Source organism: Gobio gobio (genome assembly GCF_949357685.1).
Source record: "Gobio gobio genome assembly, chromosome: 16".
Classification (NCBI taxonomy): Eukaryota; Metazoa; Chordata; class Actinopteri; order Cypriniformes; family Gobionidae; genus Gobio; species Gobio gobio.
In genome coordinates this window covers 25,110,520-25,121,726 of record NC_137109.1, presented here as the reverse complement: position 1 = coordinate 25,121,726, position 11,207 = coordinate 25,110,520, and the positions used below count along the sequence as shown (strand labels likewise).

The 11,207-nt window shown below is 37.9% G+C and overlaps 1 protein-coding gene across 4 annotated transcripts in view; it reads left to right on the top strand.

Annotated features, from left to right (window-relative positions):
• The first annotated feature begins 1,048 nt into the window (after positions 1–1,048).
• Positions 1,049–11,207, top strand: part of smad5 (SMAD family member 5) — a 34,531-nt gene continuing 24,372 nt past the window's right edge. Inside the window, exon 1 of one of the 4 annotated variants that reach the window (XM_079838613.1) lies at positions 1,049–1,168. The gene's annotated coding sequence lies outside the window, so the exon portion shown is untranslated. Of the gene's footprint in view, positions 1,169–1,239; positions 1,336–11,207 lie in introns of those variants that run through there. The other 3 variants (XM_079838611.1, XM_079838614.1, XM_079838610.1) reach the window with 3 other exon arrangements.

Sequence of the window (11,207 nt, the reverse complement as noted above, 5' to 3'; positions counted from 1 at the left end):
ATGCGCGAGTAAGCAAACACCGCGTAGCTCACTCTCTATTGGCTGTTGCACTACTGAAGTTTTAAAAGCCAGACAGAGTGGAGCCAAGTTTCGTGACGTCACGTGACCGTAGCACAACTTCAAGACGGCTCAGGCATAACATAGCAACAACTGTATCCTTCCGCCTTTATATCTAGAGTAGACTAAAGGCCTATTCGCTCATGACAAGTTTGATGGTGCTGTACACAAATTAGGCTTTTTGTTTACCCAGATAATTTTCACATAAATAGAGCAAAGCATAAAATAGCATAGCGCCTAATGTTGAAAGTAATAAAAAAGGACAGAAGTCCATTTTAAAATATAATAATAATAATAATAATAATGTGTTAGAAATACATTTTTTGGTTTGCCAACCATAAAACCAGGGGTCATTAAAACAGATTAACTAGCCTACATTTTATTCACTTCGGACAGTATGGATTGATGTTATTATTATGTTTGATTAGATAATTTAATGATTTCTGTCTCTTGGAAACATGAAAATCATAACAATGATTTAAAGTCACCTAACACCTTCAGGTAGGCATATGTACAAATATTCATACCTCCATATAATATGCTCAATTAATGGCATGAAAACAAAACAAAATATCCACAAATCTCAATGAAGGCAAATATGGGGCCGGATATAGCAAGTTAGGATGAATGAACACTAACATACCAATAAATGTAGCTATAGGAAACTGTATATTGCAATATAATAAATCATAGAGTTAATTGTATCACTTACAGTTACTTTCACCATCATATAGTGCCTTCTGATCTAATTATAACAGGCATTTGCCTCTCAGTAAATGCTTTTGTCCATCATTGTCCAAATGATGTTGTCCATCTTACAGCCACAATAGAGAAACCAACATACTCACATAATACAATACTATACTCCATTTATCACAGACATCTTTAGATCATCTCAAGTGCATCTGCAGACACTGTAGAGGAAGAAGAGTGGTAGGTTGTCAAATGGGCGGATGGATATGCACTAATGTGCTTCGCCTCCAGTCTGTTTGACGCCAGGACGGGTGAGAGACGAGGGAAAGAGAGGCAGGAAAGAAGGGAAAAAACTCCTTCATGTCGGTGTCTGTTAAACAGAGCAAAGGTCGACAGCCGCTACACCATTTCATGAAAGGTATGCAATCTAATGATAGTACATCTAGCCGATAAAGACGGTTCAGTGGTCACTTATCAACTTTATTCCAGTAGGGATGGTGGCTTTTCCGCAGGGGGTGTTGTTGAGAAGTGATTGAAAAAGTTTCCTTGCTGGTTTTTTTTCTGGTTCATTTTTGTGCGAATGAGGTGAGGAGAACACGTGAACGAAGTATATTTACATTTTGTATATATATATATTTATAACGGGTTATATACAGCATTTTGAGGTTGTAATTATTTGTATTTAATTAAACCGCAAATGTAAATGGCTAACTGGCTATTAGCAACTTGGCTAGCAAGTTTTTACACAATAGAGAAAAACAAACGTAACAAAAAGTATCCAAAAATATATCGTTGTGATTTTAGAAAATCTTGCAAACGGACAATGTTACCAAAAAAATTAATGTTTGAATTTAAAGGTAACTTAGTGCCCATGTTTTGAACTCAATACCACAAAGTTGCGGCTAAATGTAGCTTAGCTTCATTCCTCTCGTTTATTGAGCCAATACATATTTACGGTTTAACGCGTTTACATACAAAACCCCACGAGGATCAAATAAACAACAGTGTATTTGAATAATAATTGGTGTGTAGTTGAAGAAAGTGTTTGTTCGCATTCTTGTGAGTAGGGTGCGTGTCGTGGCGTGTTTTACTGGCTGTGTCTCAAAACTAGTGTGCTGCCCACTCAGACAGCATTTCGGGGCTTTATAGTCTCAAAAACTGCTGTTCTGCCTTGGCTCCAACTTTCTAAACGTTGCTTGCGATGCCCCAAAATGCTGTCAAGATGGGCAGCTACCTCAGTTTTTAAGGACAGTTAGTGAGTCTGTCTGGTTTTAACCCACTGAAAGCACACTCACAGATCTTTACTTATCGTCTATCTGAGGGGAAACTTACAGTTTACGTTTCACCGTCTCTTTGATCGTTATCGTCGAGCATTTGAGCTGGTGTGATGAGCTTTTATCATTCATCTATATGTACATCCTTTAGGAATATCCATGGTGTCCGTCTCAAATTTGTGAGGATGAAGAGTGTTGTGTTAAATGGGTGTTTTTGTTTTTGGTGGTTTAAATATTGTTCATGTGGTCTGAGACTTGTTTATTGCTGGAGTGTTGCTAAACCTCGTAGATAAAGAGCTCCAAAAGCGTGTTTCCCCTGGCCTTGGTGCACAAAGACAAATGCTGCACTTAAAATTACATTAAAAAAATAATCAATGTCAATCCTTTGTAGAAACGCACTTGAAAGTCATCAGCTTGTTTTTGACCTTGACAGAGAGGAGGTTTAGAAACGGTCAGCTTGTAACATATTTAGATGAATTGCATTCAGAGAGCAGCATCACCATGTTCTTAGCTTTCATGCATCACATAATAAGATTAAGATTCTGATTTGTAAGTGTAATATTGCTCAGTTTTATTTATATTTTTGTGCACGTTGTTGCACGAATAACTGTATTATGACGTTACTTAAAGGGGTAGTTCACCCAAAAATTAAAATTAGCCCATAATTTACTCTCCTTCAAGCCATCCTAGGTGCATAATATGATATTCTTCTCTCAGACGAATGCAATCAGAGTTATACTAATAATGTCCTGGCTCTTTCAATTTTTATAATGGCAGTAAATGTCTGTTTCTGTTTTGAAGTCCATAAAAGTGCATCTGATTTTATTCGGCTGAAAGAATGTCATATACACCTAGGCTGACTTGAGGGTTAGTAAATCATGGGCTAATTTTTTTTTTTTTTTTTTGGTGAACTATCCCTTTAAAGGTCTGGGTTGGTAAACAATGTTAACAGTGTATTCAGGGTGATTGGGACACTTTTTCCAAGTTATCTCAATGGCAAAAAGTGTCCCAATCACCCTACATGATAAATGGCCAGTGCATTAAAATAAACCTTAGTGACAATGGGTCTCATTCACTAATAATTGCATGTATTACTCGTATTTGTATGCTCAGGAGAACTTCTTACCAAAATATTCAGACTAGTTCTTACTAGTGCTGTCAAATCGTTTAATCGCGATTAATCACATCTAACGTAAAAGTTTTTGTTTATATAATATGTGTTATCTGCAAACTCACAGCTCCAGCATTAATGTATCTTTTCTTACTATTTTACTGTATCCGCATACAGTAAAATAGCAAGAAAAGGTTTGTTAATGCTGGAACTGTGTTTCCTCTGAATAAGGATGCAGATAAGCGTATGTAGCTGGCTTATCGGAGGTCTGTATTTGTAATCTACACGCACGATTATGGCAAAAATCATATTTGTTGATTATTCCCTTGAAACTGTAATTGCGATCATTATTTACCATTTTAATATCACAATTTACATTGAAGGATGTTTTGAGTGGCTTTATGCCATTTTCAACTGCGTTATATTTTTTTATATGAAAATAAGCTGAAAACATTTTTCCTGAAAAACGTTTTGCTTTTCTATAGCATTAAGCCTCAAATGTCACCTATACATTGGTTGATTTGTATAGATTTTTTTTTTAATATATATATAAAAGTAAAAAAATAAAATAAATGCATGTTATAATATTATACTAAAATTAAAACAATGGAATAAAAACTTTAACCTGTAGAATGAAAGGAAAAACACATCTTAAGCATGCAGAATAATGGAAGTGGAAATGTATTTTGTCCTTGTGTCTTTGAATGATTACGTAATTGTAATCACGATTAATTGTGCAGCCCTAGTATGTGATTATGAAATGTATTTAAGATGAAATATGTATGTATACAATTTCAGCTTAACACGTTTGTAAGACCACCCAGTGTGTTTTTTTGCACACATGTGGTTTCAGTTCTTTCTAGTTTTTTTTTTTCTAAATTTGTAATACAATTTAGGACTAAAGTTATTGATGAATTATGATTTGTTCGTACACAGATTAGTGCGCATTGAGTGTGCCACATTATCAAGCATTTTTTCAAGAAGCTGAATAATATGATGGGGAAAACTTGTTTTAAATATAGTGGATTAAAACATTTTGATACACGCATTGTAGCCAGTTTCTTCTGGCATTGCGATGCATTTTAGGTCTTTTTTTGGATACTAAAAGATATTCAGATCAACGTTTTTTGATAAGTGAAGCAGTATCGTTTTAATATTTTGTTGAAAAATATGGCATTAAGTTGTATGTTGCTTCTGCAGTGGTTGAAGTCTGTTCTTAGCACCTAGTTTTGGCAATAGCAAAATTAGTTTCCATTGAGTCTGAATATCTGCCAGCGTGTAACATCTGTCACATGGATGTTCATGTGAGCGCTCGCATCTGTTGTCCATCTTGAGCTGTGACCTGATCCTGAATAATATCGATTAAAATGAATGTAATGCATTGAAGATGTATATCTTTAGAAGCGTGTTTTCCTCTGGGTTCTTGGTAGTGTTTGAGAACAATAGGGTGGTGATTGTTTATGTGCAGCATGAAGAGGGTCTATCCCTATTTGTGTAGATGATGTAAGGCTCCAGGGACTGAGAGACTGGATGGTGTCAAGCAATTAAATAGCACCTTCTGAACACCTGCATCTTTGTCTTGGATGGGTGTGACCTTATTTGGAAAAAGATAATTTTTTGGTCTTGTTCTGGGTTTGTATTAAGAGCTGTATTTGTCTGATCATAGTCAAACTGAAACAATTGCAAGGCTGTGCTTCTGTCTTGCCTCTGTTGTGCTCTTAAATGTCACTGAAATGTTAGATGGCTCTTTCAATCTGGCTATTATACCTAATTGTATGCGTAATTTGATTTCAAGGATAATGGGTTGAAGCCCACTAGAGGCATTGTGACTGCACAACAGTCCTTGTAATAAATCAATTGATCTAGTAGAGAATAAAAGCACCTCTTCCTTGGTCTGGAGCTCTATTAGCGTCAAAATGTGACTCCATTATGATTTAGAAAGCAGATTTCATGTGTAATTTTGCAAATGGCACTGCCCTTGAATGTATATCATAATTATAGAGACGCATTAAGATGTGCATCTTCTGATAATCATGTTGCGGTTGTGGTCAGCATCTTAACATTATTTTCATTATTTGGGATGAAGCAGATGACTGTCAATTTTTATTTTATTTTATGGCCTTATTAGACTCACGGCAAACATTTCTCCTTCGCTTTTTAAAGCAAAATTGCGTCCTCGCCATCAAATAAGAGCACAGAAAGAGTAAAAGCTTTAAGTGGGAGGCTTCTGTGACTGCAAGGAAATCAATATGAGTAATGCTTTCTGTGCTGCTTATTTTGCAAGTGGAGCAGCTGAGTGTAAAGGCAGGATGGAGATAGGGAACAAGGAAGTGTGTGTTTGTGTATTGAGCTTCTATATTGCTGATCTGAGTCCTGTACTTCCTATTGTTAAAGCTTTGTTATCATCAGTCCCTCAGCAATAAAGGCAGAGTGTGCTGGTTACAAGCTGATTGCTTGTTTCTGCTGATAAGCAAGACGTTTTGGAGTGTGTCGGCCCGTCTCATTGAACATAATCACAGGGTGATTTCAGGAATTCAATCTCTGGATTTATTTTTAGCATTTACAATGATTGCCATTGCCACAGACTTAGAGCAGTTTAAAATAGGGATGCGTGATGTATTGGCCACCATATCGGTATCGGCCGATATATGCTCATTTTTAATGTTATCATTATTGCCCTATAAGGAAACGTTGCCGATATCCTAAAGCCGATAAATAATGAATTATTTCCTGCAGCTAGACGCTTCAAATGCTCACTGTTTACCATGATGGTTTTGAATTACTTGAAATATGATTGAAATCACTTAAAGGAAAATTCAGTTAAGTGCAACATGCACAGTGCGAGTCTGTCATACAGGCCAGTGGTTTTCAAACTCTGAGACTTAAATGGGTCGCCAGGATGATTTAACATTTTTTAGTTACATAAAACGTTTTCATAAAACCAGTCTATAGGCCTATATAAAAGGAATACATTTGTGAAATATATTTGACTTAAATAATTAACAGATTAAAGGGTGGGTGAAATGCTTTTTCATGCATTGTGAGTTTTTTTTTTACACTGTTAAAGACTTGGATTCCCATGCTAAACATGGACAAAGTAAAAGTAAAAAAAAAAAAAACAAGTTCGACATTTGATGGAGTATTTCTGTGCCAAAAATACTCCTTAACTGTTTCTCAAAAGTGGCGGAAAGTTTTTTTCGAGTATGGGCCCAAGTGACGTCAACAAGGGCGGAATGTCCTAGTACGGGCTCTTCTCCCGGAAGGGCGCGCAATCGCGACTAGAGCGAGAGAGCAAACGCTCGCCCATGAACGCGCTGTGCTCGGCTTTAGGGAAGTCATGGGCTGCGTGCTGCAGTCACAGGACTTCACGAAATCAACAATGTCACCAAAGAAGTGTGTTTTTTGTTGTCAGGGCAAGACAACCCTGCACAGCTTCCCAAAAAACCCAGCGTTAATGGGACAATGAATGGAATTTGTTTTTCCGGAGCAGCAACGGAGTTGTGCTAGTGTTTTTGTTTGTTCCCTGAATTTCGCTGACGATGGTTAATAAACAAGCCCCAGTTCAACCCCGGATTTGTAGCTCGTCTAATGCTGAAAGATGGAGCAGTACCAGCTATTAAGGTTCATGGTCGTGCGTTGGAAGCAGGTGGTGAGTAAAACTGCTTCAAATTTTTTTTGTGTTGTTAGCTGTCGACTCGTTCATTCAAATGCGCTACTATTCCATTGTTTTTCTATGTAAACACGCACTAGCCTGATGTGCAAAAACGTTCCGTTTGCTACTGCTAACATTAAATCGCATACAATAGTCCATAAACCAAATCATGTCCTCAAAAACCATGAGCAAACACAAATGTTGTAAAACTTGCGCATGACAAGCCGCTAAGCAGGTATATAAGTAGTTACAGTTACAGTACATACCATTGAGACGTCCTGCTGTAGTCATCGTTGCTGCTTCTCCTGTTCAATTTCAGCCTCTAGATCTGATTCTGGATCATATATGTCTAAATCTGATTGATCTCCATGGTTTATTTAGGATAACGTTTTTTTTCCCTACGTTTAAGGATGTCACAGCTTCCAGACGCTCTCAACACAATAGCTCCGCACGCTCGTGATTCTTTAGCTCCGCCCACACGATACGCCCCCCAGCCGCTCGTTTTTTTTCCGGAAAGACTCGGTACAGCCTAGCTTTCTTTTATAAATATAATAAAACTAAAGACTTTTCGGAGATATGAAGGATCCAATGCTACTCTATAGTAGGGCTGTAGCGATACACTAATCTCACGATACGATACACGATATTCAGCTCACGATACGATATATATCACGATATTCAGCCAACGATACGATTCGATATTATTCGATACACTTGCATCATTTTCTGAAAGATTAAAAGGGGACAGAGTGATTTTGGTGAACTTCTTGTGAGTGTTTCATTTACTTGGATTGAATTAACTGAACTGAAAACTAAAATCATCAATTACACAATATATGTCTCTGACGGGACAGAGAGTCTATAGCTTGCAAATGCTGGACAAAATGAATCAAAGATGTGTTGAGAAAATTAGTTCCATTTATTGAAACAGTGCAAACTGTAGCTTACAAGCCTTTGAAAAGTAAATAAAGTGCAGTATTGCAATTAACAATGGAGTTTTAAAAATTGCAGCAAGTGGCCTGTTCTGAACAGTTTCTTTGACAGCTTTTTTAGCTTGACACTGACATTTGGTAGTATTTCCAGAGTATTTCACGTTTGTGTCACACAGCTTGCAAACCAACCGCGATGCTTTGTCTAAGTCAAGGGTCTCCAACCTTTTTTCATTTGAGAGCTACTTTTTAAAAAAGAAAGTCAAAGAGAGCTACTCATGTTATATAATACTTAAAACTCTTAAATAATGCATCATAATTCTCATATTAACAACTACCCAAACTGTTTTACACCTGAAAGAGTATAGTAGTAGTTCCAGTAGTCGGTACAATACCACTTTTTTTTTTTTAAATAAATGTTTTATTATATATGATGATAATCATAAGTAAATAATACATAAACATGTAAAGGCTGTATGCTGTTTAAAAGTAAACATTGTTTATAAATGAAAGATCAAGTGAAAAATAAGCAACCATTAATAATTATATAATTAGTATTATTTATTTCATAATTATTGTTAGTAGTAGAGACGTATTATTATTACATAGAGACGTAGCTAAATTTACTGTAGGCTACAATCTGTAGTCAATCTCTTCACGTTAAACCGAACTTTTATTTTGACGGGTTGCCGTGATTACCAGTGTCTGTGTTCATGATGATATGACAGTGTGTGCGCGTCTCAGTCATTCAGCTCCCTAGTTCAGTCAGATCAGTGCCCTGACTACTGAACCAGGAGCAGAATGAGACGCAGCCAGTTTTCTCAAATGAAACGGTAAATTCTCATGAAGTGACGGTTTATGCGTTCGTGTCGGCAGAGACTACAAGAGCGAGTGCGCGCGCGGCACTCGTCTTCCACACAGACGCAGAACATGCAGGAGTAATATTTAAATAGTATTTTGCAGTTTATTATTTACAGACACTAGTATATATTCGGCTTCAGTCTGGAGCCCTGCGCTTAAATGAACACGGAAGCGACTGAACGCAGCTGCTATGGTGAGCTATTTTTAGAACAGACCCGCGGGCAACTCCTGTGGTCCTTGCGAGCGACTCGTGTTGTTGACCCCTGAGTCTAAGTCGTCGCTTTCCTTCTTCTTTTTAAACCCAAAGTGCTCCCACACATCTGCTTTTAAGCATGAAGGCGCTGGATTTATATTCGCCGCCATTTTTTTGAATCTCCTCGCTCTGACTCCGTAAACAAGAAGAGGTAGACGTCGGCATCTGTGTAAAGTTAGTAGTACGGGTAACTTGCTCTACAGCGATACTAGCGGCTGGCTGACCAAATCGCTCTTCCTGCAACGCAAATGGGGGTAAACACGGGGATTTGAATGGGACTTATGTATCGATACTCGCGGCTTAAAAATCGATACTTTCTTGGGAGAAAAAATATCGATTTATATCGCAGAATCGATAAAATTGCCCAGCCCTACTTTATAGGCACTCAAGATTGAAATGAGATTGACTGAAACTGAGTGTTTCACCCCCCCACCCCCACCCCCTTAACAAAAAGAAAGAAAAAACTGTGCGACTGTGCTGCTGAGTTTGGTTCATCTTTCTGCGGCGCGGCGCGGCGCTCCTCAAACAGGTTCACACCAGACGACAGAAAGCACATCTTGTTTTCTTTATTTTACAATAGCACAATGTAAGTAAACACTTTACAATTTTGAACGATGTCCTTCTCTTATTTAAGGGTGTGAACCTACACTGGTCTCACAGTTCGGTTTCGATTACCATTATCATGCCATCGATTTGGTTCAATCCATAGTTTTCAGTCACGTGACTGTCGCGGAGCCTTGGAGGGCAAAACAAAAATGTTTTTTTAATAGAAAACATTTCTATCAAAATGGATAGAACTCCATAGAACGGCAACACAAGCCTGTCTATCTTAAAACAAAAATATGTGAACAAGATGCATGTTTTGGGCACTTATGATCCATATACAGCATCTGCTGCAGTATTTCAATCACTGAAAACAGCGGGACGTTTTTAAAACACTTAACGTGAAAAACACTATAGGGTGAGTTGCATCATTAAGGATTAAATTAAGCAAAGTTTAAAGGATTTGTTGATATGGGTTTTATTTTAAATCGAGTTGTTGCCCCACTTCATTTTAAACACAGATCAATTACGCAGTAAAACAGTTATAGAGCTGATCAAGCAGCAGACGGAGTTGAACTGAAGACAGGCTAAAGAATCCTTAGTGCAACCCACCCTTGAAGTGCCGTAATGTACTAAAACTAGGAATGGGGCCGATCCGATCCAGTATCGATATCGGGACCGATACCAGCTTAATTCACGTATCGGATTTTCCCGATCCAACCTGCAGAGAAATCCGATACCCATGAGCCACGTCTGCGCTTTCCAAAAGTGATGCCCGCCGGCTTGTCTGCTAGCTGGCTGCAAACTATGGAATGGATTTCCTGAACGGAGGCGCGGCTCAATGAGACTCAGAGTTATGAGACACGCCCCACTCAGGAAATCCATTCCGCAGTTTGCAGCAGGATAGCATTGAGCAGCATTGTGGCTAGCCAACATGTCAGCTGTGTGGAAATACTTCACACTGGAAACACCACAGAGCAAGACAATGTTTGCAAAACCGTAATTCAGAGAGGTGGAAGCTCCCTCGCGTCGTACAACACAACGAACGCAATCAAACATTTAAAAAAGCAGACATTTAAGAGATAATAATCAGGGCTTGACATTGACAATCGCCATCTGCGTGTATTTCGTCTGTGTAACACTCACACCAGCCACTTTGAACTTATTATGGTCTTCTCAAAAGCCATCTGTTATAATCGAGTTGCGCATTATAACCAATCACACGTGTTTATTTGAGTTTATGAATATAATAATCAGAGGCGTTCAGATTAGCGTAGTTTTGTTCAGAGCGCGCGCGGCTCTCACTCGCTGAAATCTACACTCAAAGCAGAGATAAACGAGCGATGCACGCAGGAGATTCATTCATCATACAGTGATTGACAGTGTTTGTTATATTTCAGCACCGAAAATAGTTTCAAACAAAACACCGCAGAACCATAGCGCATCTTATATGACTGGCATTAGGTTGGCTTGACGTTCGCGAATCTAGGGACCGTCTCTAAAGTTACATAAAACATTGGTAGGCTATACACGTTTCTAACTTAAATGGCATTTGAAGAGAAAGACTTAGTCATAAAACTGACTGTAAAGTGTTAGGTATGATGCACACCTTTTTGGATTTTTGATATTTAATCAAATAAACTGTCAAATCATATGAAAATATATGCTTTATTTCACTAGAATACTGTATGGGCTCTTACACAAAATATGCTAGATTTAAATGTGTCATAGCTGATAGAACACTGATGAGAATATTGCTTGAGAATATATTTACAGATATAATATTAGAGATTTATGCATTATGCGTTGCCATTGACGACGGCCATTATAAGGA